This window comes from Camelus dromedarius, chromosome 11, assembly GCF_036321535.1.
Source record: "Camelus dromedarius isolate mCamDro1 chromosome 11, mCamDro1.pat, whole genome shotgun sequence".
NCBI lineage: Eukaryota > Metazoa > Chordata > Mammalia > Artiodactyla > Camelidae > Camelus > Camelus dromedarius.
In genome coordinates this window covers 18,757,681-18,769,325 of record NC_087446.1, presented here as the reverse complement: position 1 = coordinate 18,769,325, position 11,645 = coordinate 18,757,681, and positions in this window count along the sequence as shown.

The window sequence follows — 11,645 nt, the reverse complement described above, 5'->3', positions numbered from 1 at the left end:
CAATCCCCTGTACCACCATTTAAAAAAAGAAGAAAGAATCCAAGCTCGGATGAAGAATGCAGAACCATGGAGAAGTGACAAGACAGAGTGGAAGGAGAAGACAGAAGACTTTTGCAAATAGATTCAAGGGAGGAGAGGAGGAAAAGAGTGAGCAGGAGCAGTGAAATTCACACCGGCAGTTACTAAAGGCAGCTTGGTTGCCCCCATCAATACCAGGGAGAGGCATTTCTCAAGGACACTCCATGGCAAAGGAAAAGAGGACACTGAAGAAAACCACATGCTCCAAGGACAATCTGTTTTACCCAGCAAGGGCTGACCTTGCTCTGTGAGCTGTTGGAAAGAACTGCATGCGCATAGCTGAGGGAGAAATTCAGTCCTTTTCATTTTTCATCCAGTTCAAATAAAAACCAGGACACAATCAACATAACAAAAGGTATGCCGATTACTTAATATAATTCTACTCCATTCATCAAAAGCCTTTCTCTCTTTAGAAGCCTGTTCTCTAAAAGTAGTTAGGTGTCACACAGAGCTAATGAAATCCATCATCAAAGAAGTGCTTGTACTCACAGGCATTAGCAAAAGCAGAGGCAGCGCCACCTACTGGACATGCTGTGAAGTGCAAGGAGAGGTTCCCCGTTTAAAACTCTCTCCCTCATAGGCTTGCTACTGGTCAGAAAAAGGTCCTCCCAGCCAGGTCATTGAGGCTTAAGCATTCTCTTCTTTGTAGGCTCAGGTAAAATGTAAGTCTGTTAACTGAAAGAAAAGCTTGACTTCTGTTCTAGGTATGATCCTCATCTCTAATGGTTAAGAGGACTGTGGATGGCAACTTGGGGGTATCTCCCCAGCTTTTCTTTTAATAAAGTACCCCAATTCATATAAGTTAGCCTGAGAGCAATATTTAACTGGTGTGAACCTGCCGTCCTAACCATAGCTCACTGGACAAGTGTGGATACAGGATTCAGGCTCAGCCAATTAGGATCTTTTGCTCAAGAATTTACACTTGGATGCAGAGAAATTAGAAATTACAAATTGAGATGAACGAAATATCGTAAGGATTTTTGTTCCTCAAATATGAGTCACGGATATAGACTTTTAAAGGAAGAAAGTATCATGGAGTCTCAGTAAGGTGATAATTTTTTACAATGTGACAACGATGGATAAGGATAACACTAGATTTGCATGTATAACCACTATCCGTTTACAAGATCAAAGGTAATTACAAACATAAACCAAATGATATAATCAGTAATAGTCCAATGAAGAGCATACATTTCACGTGTAGACAATGCCGTTTTCCTTAATCACTGGCTGCTCCATGTGTTCTGTTGATAAACCAATTTTCCCATGGCTGAACTTCCAGTCAGCATGTTTGACACCATGGGTAGATATCACGGACATCTTAAGCACCCATTCTTTATGCAAAGATTTTAACTCTGTTCTTTTATCAGTAGCCCAGGACATTTAGAGTCAGACTACCTGGTGGGAACTCCATTATAAACATAAATCTAAGGTCTTAATCATGAACAGAAATCAATTAGCAATATTTGGTTTTAAGGCACTTGTCCAAATGTTCCGGAATGTATTTAAAAAAAAAAAGTCATGCCAAACATCACAAATATTTAAATCCAAATAAAGATCACAAAATGTATCCATGTTTTCCTAAGTCTTTGCAGATTCCAGTTTAAGCCCCACTGCTCCAGGGCAACACTGACTAATTTCAGAAACCCTTTCAATGCTGACTTCCCAAATGTTACCAAAACAACATTTTGTACAACAAAAATTACCCACACAATTTAGTAGCTTGAAACAGTAAGCATTTGTTGTTGTTATTGTTCACATAGTTTCCACGGGTCGGGAATTTAGGAGCAGCTTAGCTGGGCTGTTCTGGTTAAGGGTCTCTAAAAGCTATAGTGAGGATGTTGGCTGGGGCTGCAGTCATCTGAAGGCTTGACTGGAGCTGAAGGATTCACTCTAAAATGGCTCACTCACCAGGTTGTGGGAAGAACGCCTTGGCTCCACACTAAGCGGACCTCCCTGTAGGGCTGCTTGAGGTGTCCTCACACATGGCACTGGGTTTCTCTAGAGCATGCAGTCCAAGAGAGGAGGTTGGAGTGCTTTTTATGACCTACTCCCTAGATCCAAACACTCACTTTCTCTTTAATCTGCTTATTAGAAGCAAGTCAGTACATTCAACTGAAGCTCCACAGGAGGTGAATTAGGCTCCAACTCTTGAAGGGAAGAATATCAAGACTTTGTTTACATAATTTAAATCCACTATAGACATATCAACTTATCTAAAGCAATGGAGCTAATAAGTGGGGAAGGCTGCATTTGAATTTGTTTCAGTCTTTGTCTGGACCAGATGTTCTCATCATAGCTCTCTACTGCCTGGAGCAACTCCACATTTGAACACATGATCCCTTGAGGGCATGTTCAGAAACCAAAAGCAAGTATCTAGCTTAATTTTTGTTGATTTCAAAGAGTATGAGTTTAAAAAAGGTGCGATTTTTATATTATAATGCGATTTTTATATTATAATTTCAAAATTTGAAAAAAAGTCCTCTTTCTCAAGTCATTAGATTTATATAATGCTCAGGAAAGAAGGTAATAGAATGAGCAAGGTGTCTGGAATTCCAGGATCCATTGCTGTACTGGAAAATCCAATTAAAATGCTTCCTTCCATGGAGCCTCAGAGCCATGGCCATGCCCAACCTACTCTTTATCAGTCCCTCGTATAATCCTATTTAACCCTTGTCCAACATGGTCAGGCTAGGGAAATTTCACAATCAAAGAAGCACAGTTCAAGGGATGTTTTTGATCTTTGCCTAATCTCTTAGAGAAAAAAAAAAGAGGGTCCATGGACACAGCCACAAAGCTGACAAGAATTCTTCTTAAAATTCTTAGTCTTCTTTCCTTGAATAACACACCCGAGCCTCTCATTATTCTGACAACACTCCTTCCATCCTCTGTGCTATTCCACGCCCCATATTCTCCCCTTCTCCTATTCCACCTAAAACACGTGCTTTCACAAGAGCCTTTCTTTGAGTCAACAGCCCCTGAGTGTATAAGCTACTCTTTTCTCATTGCTATTGTTGAAGAGCTTGGCAGTAAAGCTGTTGTTCCTTCTGTCTTTTCTCTCTCAGACTCTCCATCACTACACTCAAAGCACTGTCGACTGAAATAAATGCGCAGCCTAAAAGTTGAGAGTTATGTTTTTTTCTGAGGGAGGACTCGAGCTGGGGTGACAGCCTCTCAGATTGCTCTGAGAAACTGCTCCAAAGAGGTAGGGGAGGAGCCAAGATATATAGGAGTTTTACAGCACAGACCAGATAGTTGGAACATTAGAAGCTTACGTGTTAACTGAAGAATTTAAAGAGTTAAAGAATTTAGCACTTTTTTATGTATGGGAGAAAGCAAACATTTGGGCTCATTGAATTCATTCCTTTGACAAGCACCTAGCTATCTAGGGCCAGTATCCTGTCCTTTCTTATTCTGAGTCCCCTCAGAGGGCACCACTGTGAGTGGCTGCAGAGGCTGGGCTGCAGGCTTGTCTTCACTGTGGGGTGGGGGCAGCCGCTGATGACTTGATGGCTTTAGCATTCTTTGCTTACCCATATGGTTTCCAGTATTTTCGGTTCACAGCACCAATGACCTTAGAAGCAGAAGAGACAGCAAAACAACGTATTTATCCAATCTACCTTTGCAAGCATGCAGTGGGGGAAACACACCTTTACAAGTATTTTCTCTGCCACCCTAGGTATAGCTGAGAGATCTACACTTAAGATGATTGGGAAAACCACTCACATCCTTTTTAAAAAATTTAAATGTGAAACACTTAGCAAGAAAATGAGTTAGTAAAGAGAACAGAAGCAAAAAGATGAAGAGCTATAAGGCAGCAATCCTTGCATAAACATTAGACCTGAGGCAGAAAGAAGGAGGAGAGGTTTCAAACAAAGTCTAATAAACTGAGTGAGGCAACTCAAGTGTGCCTCTTCCTGGCAACCCACTGGAATCTAATATACATATTTAAAAGGATAAAAATTGTGTTTGTTATTTTCCAACAAGTTTTATTTGGGGTTTATTATTTACTTCTATCTCCATGTTAGCCTCCACATGGATTGTTAAGAGTGATAATGATGGCGAACATTTTCTGGATTGTTACTATGTATTAGGCACTGTTCTAAATGCTGTGACTATGTTAACACATCTTCATTATTATCCCCATTTTACAATAAGATTTTGAGACAAAAGATGAAATTAATTTGCCCTAAATCACATAGCTAACAAGTGGTGGAGGTAGGATGTGAACCCACATAGTCTGGCTCCAAAAGCTATGACTTCTACTATACTCTTCTGTTGCTCTAAATGAGATTCTCTGGCCATGATGATAATTTCTAAATGTCTCACCCTGACAGGTAGGGTCTAGCCCACAACAGCCTCTAGCTAATTCCATTACTTCAACTCTTATCAGCTCCAGACTCCCCTCCCATAATCCCCCAAAACAAGTATCGAGCAGGCTCAGCTCCACCTCCCTGCACTTTTGTGCCTTCTAAAACTGGGAAATCTAACTCAGTGAGGGTGCGATCACAGAGAAACCAGCACAGGAGAAGCAGCGGGTCTCCCAACTGCCAGGGTTTCATACATCTGCATTCTGAGGCTGTAGTATCCAACTCTGATGAACAATGTGATTTTTCAGATTGTCTTATAAGTGTTTATTTAGACTCTCGGCTGAAGAACAAGGAAAATGAAATTTAGTGCCGAGCTGTGTGAACATGGTCTGACTCTTGGATGATTTATTTTTTATGACAGATTCCATTTTCTGCTGCTGGTAAGATTACACGAAAATACATTTGTCCACTGAGAGTACATTTGTGTCTTTTGCATGGGCTAACTCAGTGGTAGCATTTAATTTGTGCACTATTACTCACTTATCAGACCAAAAGACGGTACATGCTCAGAATTACTAAGGTTATTGAAATGTTATTACAAGGATCCGTCTTGAGAGGCACAGGAATGTCAGTGCCAGTCTGAGATTATCTCACTGTCTTCAAAGTGCAGATATCATTGAGATGAGTTTCCTGTAGAAATTTACGTTTGAAGGGATATGAATATGGACACTGTCAGAAAGGTTGTGTTACATTGTTGTTTATTGTGTAATGCAGTTGTTGAAAACAGAGTGAAACTCGGTGGATGTACATTAATGGGGTTTGGTGAATGCTCTTCTGGAAGAGGCTGTCACTTGTCAGGTTTGGCCGATTGTAATGGTGGAATGTGGCCCATACTGACTGGAAGTTCTGATTTTAAGAGAAACAAGATTTCTGGATATTTATATGAAATACCCTGATGTCTACATGTTGGTAAGTGTAGTAGGCAGAATTCTAAGAATGACTCCCTGACCTTCTTCTGTGTAAAATACCATTTCCTTTGAATGTGAATGGGATCTTTTAACAGGATGAGATATTTCTTCCATGACTTTCACGTTATGGGGAAAAAGCTTGATTATCTAGGTGGAACTAACCCAATGGCAGAGCATTGGAAGGGGAAAGCAGGAGGAGGATAGATACCACGGGCCTTTGCTGGCTTTGGAACTATAGAAGGCTATGCCCAAGAACCAGGAAGCCAGCAGGAGCTGAGAGGAATCTTAGGCTGACAGCCAGTGAGAAAATGGGGACTTCAGTCCCGCAACCACAAGGAACTGAATTCTGCCAACAATCTGAATGAGCTTAGATGCAAATCCTCCCCCAGGGCCTTCAAGGAAGAGCTCATCTGAGCCAACACTTTCATCTCGGTCTGTGAGACCCTGAACAGAGAATCCAGCTAAGCCCAGTGTGACTTATGACTTACAGAGGATGAGATAGTAAATGGATGTGACTTTAGGTCACTAACTATGGGGTTGTTTGTTACCCAGCAATAAAAGACTAATACAGTAAGCAATTAAAATTATTTAAAAAGCATTGGTAGGTCACTTAGTACATATCAGTCAAGGAGGTGTTACATTTCAGCCTCTGTTGTAACTAAGGTGAGGTGAGTGAGTTCAGGTGGAAGTGTTTCTCCATCTTTTAATGTAGCAAACTATATTGTTCTTCTTCTGGTCATCGCTTAAAAGCATCCTTTAAAGAAATAATCTTTGGATTTGAAATGCAAATAAAAATTATCCACATTTTGGATAATGAGTGAAAGCATAAAATCATTAACAGAGACAGTTTAGTGGCTTTGTGGGTGTTTTCTGCATGTGTTAATTTGAGGTCATTGAGATAAATTCAGAAAAAGAAAATTTTCTCTAACACTTTTTCCTAGAAAAAAAAATTGGGGATGATTATTTTCTTAAAGCTATTTATTGAATGTATCTACAGATGTGCTTCATTTATTCTTGATTGAGGACGTATCTTTAAACTAGGTGGCAAAAATGTGCATTCCCAAAGGTTCTCTAGCTTGAAGAGCAAATAGTCAATACAGGTAAGTTCAGAAATTCCATCTAATCAGCATCATTAACAGAACACCTGTTATGTTCAAGGCTCTGTGTTATGAACTGAATGCTAAGAACAAAGGTGACAAGACATGACAGCTAGCTGGCTTCAAGTACCTTACTACCTACCCTTCCTTTCTTAATCTCTCTGTTATAGTTAGAAGTGGACATGTCTGGGTTCTATTAAAGATGCTGTCAAGGCTTCCTAGTTACCCTCCATCACTATCACATACATAAATACCAGTGTGAAGACAGAAGACAGTTGTACTCTTTCAGTTGCAGCTGAAGCTGGGGGGCTTCCACATCTTTTCAGAATCTCCTCCCACTGCTTGCAGAGACCCTGCCCAGGGATGCTTACTGCATAAAAGCTGGTGAACTGGATCTTCACACACAGCAGGTTTGAGACCATCCTGCCCTCCTTGGCAGATACATGGAACCAGCTGCACGTGTTACCATTCACATAAAACCTCTTGCTTTGGGCAGGTTCAAGTAAGGGGTAGGGCTTTTAAGAGCAGGCTAGGGCCCTGCAGAACACCTGAGGGAACCGTGGCTAATAATCTCTACATGAGATTTTTGTCAACACTACTCATTTGGGCTCTGGTTCAGCTGCCTCACCCCACCCCTCCCTTCCAGAATACTAGGCTATTTGTACAAGGTCCTTACCTTGTGGGTGGAGATGGAGAAAGTGTCCCTCTGCAGCAACTCCCAGGTGAAATTTCTATTCCCTATGGCCTAAGGCCAATGTGAGGAACAGAGAAATGTTATCCTTTCGTTTGCACTTACTATGTCCTTAAAGTCAGCCATTTGTTTACTCGATGCTGTCCTGAGATGTTCAATGGATGTTCAATGCATAGAATAAAAGTCTTATTGTTAGAGGCCACATTTGATTCTTAATCTCTTTTTAGAAATGTTAAAGCTTACATAACACATAACTATCACAGTACCACTGCTGTTTCTTTTGGAACAATTAGTGTCCCATACATATTAAATAAGGCATGGTTTTAACTAACTTGTTCCCTTTGATTGAATAGCAGTGTTGACTCTGGGATTCTAGTTTTTCTTCATTTTAGGTCCCATGTTCTATATCAAGAGTAATACAAAGTTATTTAATAGAAATTTTTGTAGACCTTCTAAAAACTGGTTACGCTACCTTGTAGGTAGTTAGAATTGTTTGGCCACAAAATCTCTTTTTTTCCTTCAAATTAACATGGCTTGATTTCCCAATAAATGGTAATGGTTTAAAATTGCTTACAGTATTGCCCGATGACATGTTCAAACTCCTATTCCATTTTTGCCTTATTAGTGTTGAGACTGGATCTGCAACTTGACCTTTCTTTGAAATTGATAGTCACACAGTAACTGTAGACTGGATTCTGGCAGTATCAATATTTGCTTGGCTGGTAAAATGTTTTCCTCTGTTTGCACATGATCTATTTTCTAGTTCTCTGGAGGTCCTGCATATCTTCTGCAATTCATTCTGTGAGAAGGAAATTTCCATCACATACTGCAAATCCACAGTGTCCTGCGGAAATTGCTCCGCTGCGGTTGCCACACCAGCTGGCTCACCTGAAAACTTTCCTCCCCTATTATTCTATGTTAATGGCATATAGAAATTTTATTTTCAAGTTTGCAATTAAGATAACATTAGTACCAATTATAATTTTATTTGATAGGATAACTTACTCATTTTACTTAAGACTTAATGTGTATTTGGGGTATTAATAATTTCAAATTTTGGAGTGTGCACCATATAATAGACATCTTCTCAAGCTAGTTAATAATAAAATTCTTGGTTGATGCTGAATAAAGCAAACAGCTAAAGGGCACACTATTTTTTTTTTTAAAAAGGCTAATTACCGTGTTACATTCGCAAGGGGACTTCTTACAGCATGTTCTCTATAGTCAGCCCTGTGGCTTCTTCAGATGAACGAAATTTCTAATAGCAGATAAAAAAAAATGTAGTCAAGGAAATATGATGCTTCAGATCTTGAAAAGAAATAATCACTGAACTTTCATATGTAAGAAAAAGAAAGCAAAATATATTACATTTGAGAAATACCTTTATAGGTTTGGGGGTTTGTTGGAAGCCACATTAGCAATTAGAATGTTTGGTGAACAGTGAATGTGGGCAAGAAAGATGGGTGGAGAGCCCTGAGGGGTATCTTAACCAGATCAGGAAAAGCACTGCTTTAATCTGTGGCTTCTATCTCTTAGTTAGTATGCATGTCCATTTTTAATGTATCTGTAGATATTTCTCTTATTCTACTACCTCTAATCTCATAAAACATTCTCTTTTTATATTTATATATGTTAATATTATTGATAGGTTTGCAGTGAAGTTCTGACATTCCTCTGGGAGTCATTCTGCTATTTAAAATGTCTTTGGATGCTGATGCTTTTTTTTTTTCTTTCAATCTAGAGAAGAGAATTCTTTCTTGTCAGACAAAAGAACAATTTGAGGTGAGATCCTTTTTTATCCAAGTGTAGGATGAGTAAACAATTTTTGTCCAGGGACTAAGAAGACATATACATATATAGACATAGATGGAGATTTATGTAATGATATAAAGATATATATGTTCTATTTTTTTTTAATTGAAGTATAGTTGGTTTACAATATTGTGTTAATTTCTGGTATACAGCACAGTGATTCAGTTATACATATATGTATATAAATATATTCTTTTTCATATTCATTTTCATTATAGGCTATTATAAGGCTTTGAATATAGTTCCTTGTGCTATAAAGTAGGACCTTGTTGTTTATCTATTTTATATATAGTAGTTAGTATCTGCAAACCCAAACTCCTAATTTATCCCTCAACCCACCCTCCCCCGCACTCCCCAGTACCACAATTTTGTTTTCTATGTCTGTGAGTCTGTTTCTGTTTTGTAAATAAGTCCTTTTGTCTCATTTTTTTTTTTTTTAGATTCCACATATAAGTGATATCATGTGGTATTTTTCTTTCTCTTTCTGGTTTACTTCACTTAGTGTGGCCATCCCCAGGTATACATACAATTACATATATAATGAACTGTCCAGACAGAAAGTAGACACATTTATATTAAGGAATCCATGGTTTCTCACTCAGTGGGTCACTGAAATAGTTACAATGAACGACTGTAACCCAACACCTGGAAGTGAGGGGAAAAACCACCAGTGTGGGTCTCTGAGTGAGTTGGAAAAGTTTCAACTCAAAGCCCTGTGTTGGCGCTGGCACCTGGGAGGACCTGAGCTAGCTGGCTGCCAGGGGAGGCGAGGGTTGTGCTGTCTTACTCACTGGCAGCCCCTGTGCACCTGTGGTGGTGATTCAGCTCTTGCAGGCTGTAGTGATAAGCCAGCTCAATTTTTAACTTTAATGGTAATTACCTAAAATTTACCTTTAAAACTGATCATTTATATAATATTTATATTAAAACTGATCATTTATAAGCTGTTTGCAACAGCTTATCTACGTCAATCTTTTTACCTGGAAATTTTTGAAATCTAAGTACAGCTTCAGTCCTTCTGATGAAAATTTAGTGTTCAAATTGAGACGTGCTGTAAATATACAGTACATGCAGGATTTCAGAGACTTGGCGAAAAAAAGAAAAAAGAAAAAATGCAAAATGTATTAAAAATCTTATTTAAAAGCATTTTAGCTAGATTATATGTTGAAATGATAATGTTTTTGATATGGTGGGATAATAAAGTGTGTGCATTATTATAATTAATTTCACCTGTTTCTTTTTACTTTTATTAATAAGGCTACTGGAAGATTTTAAATCACGGATGTGGCTTGAATTCTATTTCTACCAGAATATTGTTAATAGTCTAAAGAGTATGGAGCCTTACAAGTGAGCATCGTTCAGATGAATTTCCCTCCACTAAGAAACCACTGATACCGGCAAAGACTCTTTTCTAGCTTCTATGCAGAATTTATCTCCAACTACCACGAGCCTGGTTCTGGCTGTTCATTGTGCTTGCTGTTGGCTTCCCAAGTGCCACCAGTACCAGGTTTCTGGGCAGCACTGCCCTGTCATTGGCTGAATCTCTAGCTCACCAACTGGCTAAGAGCCTGCCCAGTCCCAAATTCCATGGTAACCCGTGAAAGGGCTGGACTTTACCAAGAAAGCCACTTGCCTAGGAGCTGGGCAGCTGACTCTCAAAGAGATACCGATGCTAGGCAAATGATCATTCCACCACAAAGTATCTATGTGGAATGTGGTCTCACATCTACATCTTGAACACCACCTTCAAAACTAGCTTACACTTAGCTATTCAGAACACCAGGTTAGGACCAAACCCGACCCAATACAACTACCAAAGATACTCATAAGCACTCAGATGCTCTTGGCTGGGCTATGGCTAGACTTCTAGACTTCCTGCTATTCCCCAGGAATATGATTCTCTGGGAACTGATAAATACACATTATTGCTAACACAAACGGTGAATGACTCTATTTACCTTGGGTGCATTTTATTATCTGTCACCATGTTTAGGGTCTAAAATCTAGCTGAACACAGATGATAGGTTAGTCGATTCTTCCTGGAAAAAAAAATCACAAAACATGACTACGATGCAGATTTTCTGACTCTGAATTTAGTGGCTTTTCCCTTACGTTATATTCCTTTATAAATGTCACATTAAATGGGTATAAATACATTATGACAGTTGAAAAATAAAAGTTAAACAAAATATAAAATGTCCACCACATCTCTCAAGTTCTATTCTTCTCTACTTGGTCAAGATCTTTCTTGTGGGGAACCATCCCAGAGTGAAAGTCACATCTTCACTTCTCATTTCTACACTAAGGATTCCTATTTTGATCTTTTCAGCCCTCACCTATCTTCTGGGCTCCAGCATTACATTTCCACCTGCTTGGTATATTTGATCTGTTCCCCGCAAAAACCTACACACTTAAATTGCTCTGTATATTGCTAAGCTATCTTCAAAACACTTGAAAAGCAGAAAGAAAAAGAAAACTTGGTAGAAAATCTAAAGGGAAAATAAATCCCAAGAGTGAGGCAGAACTTTGTGCTGGATGACATGAACTCTCAGGTTGTCCTTCTCCTTTTCTGGTCAGTAAACAGCATTCTAATTATTCACCTGGCTTCCCAGGGAGCTCCACCTGTAAAAGTGGTTCTTCTCAGATGTAAGGCTCTTGTTTAACATAAGCTAAAGTTCAGTTGCTGTCT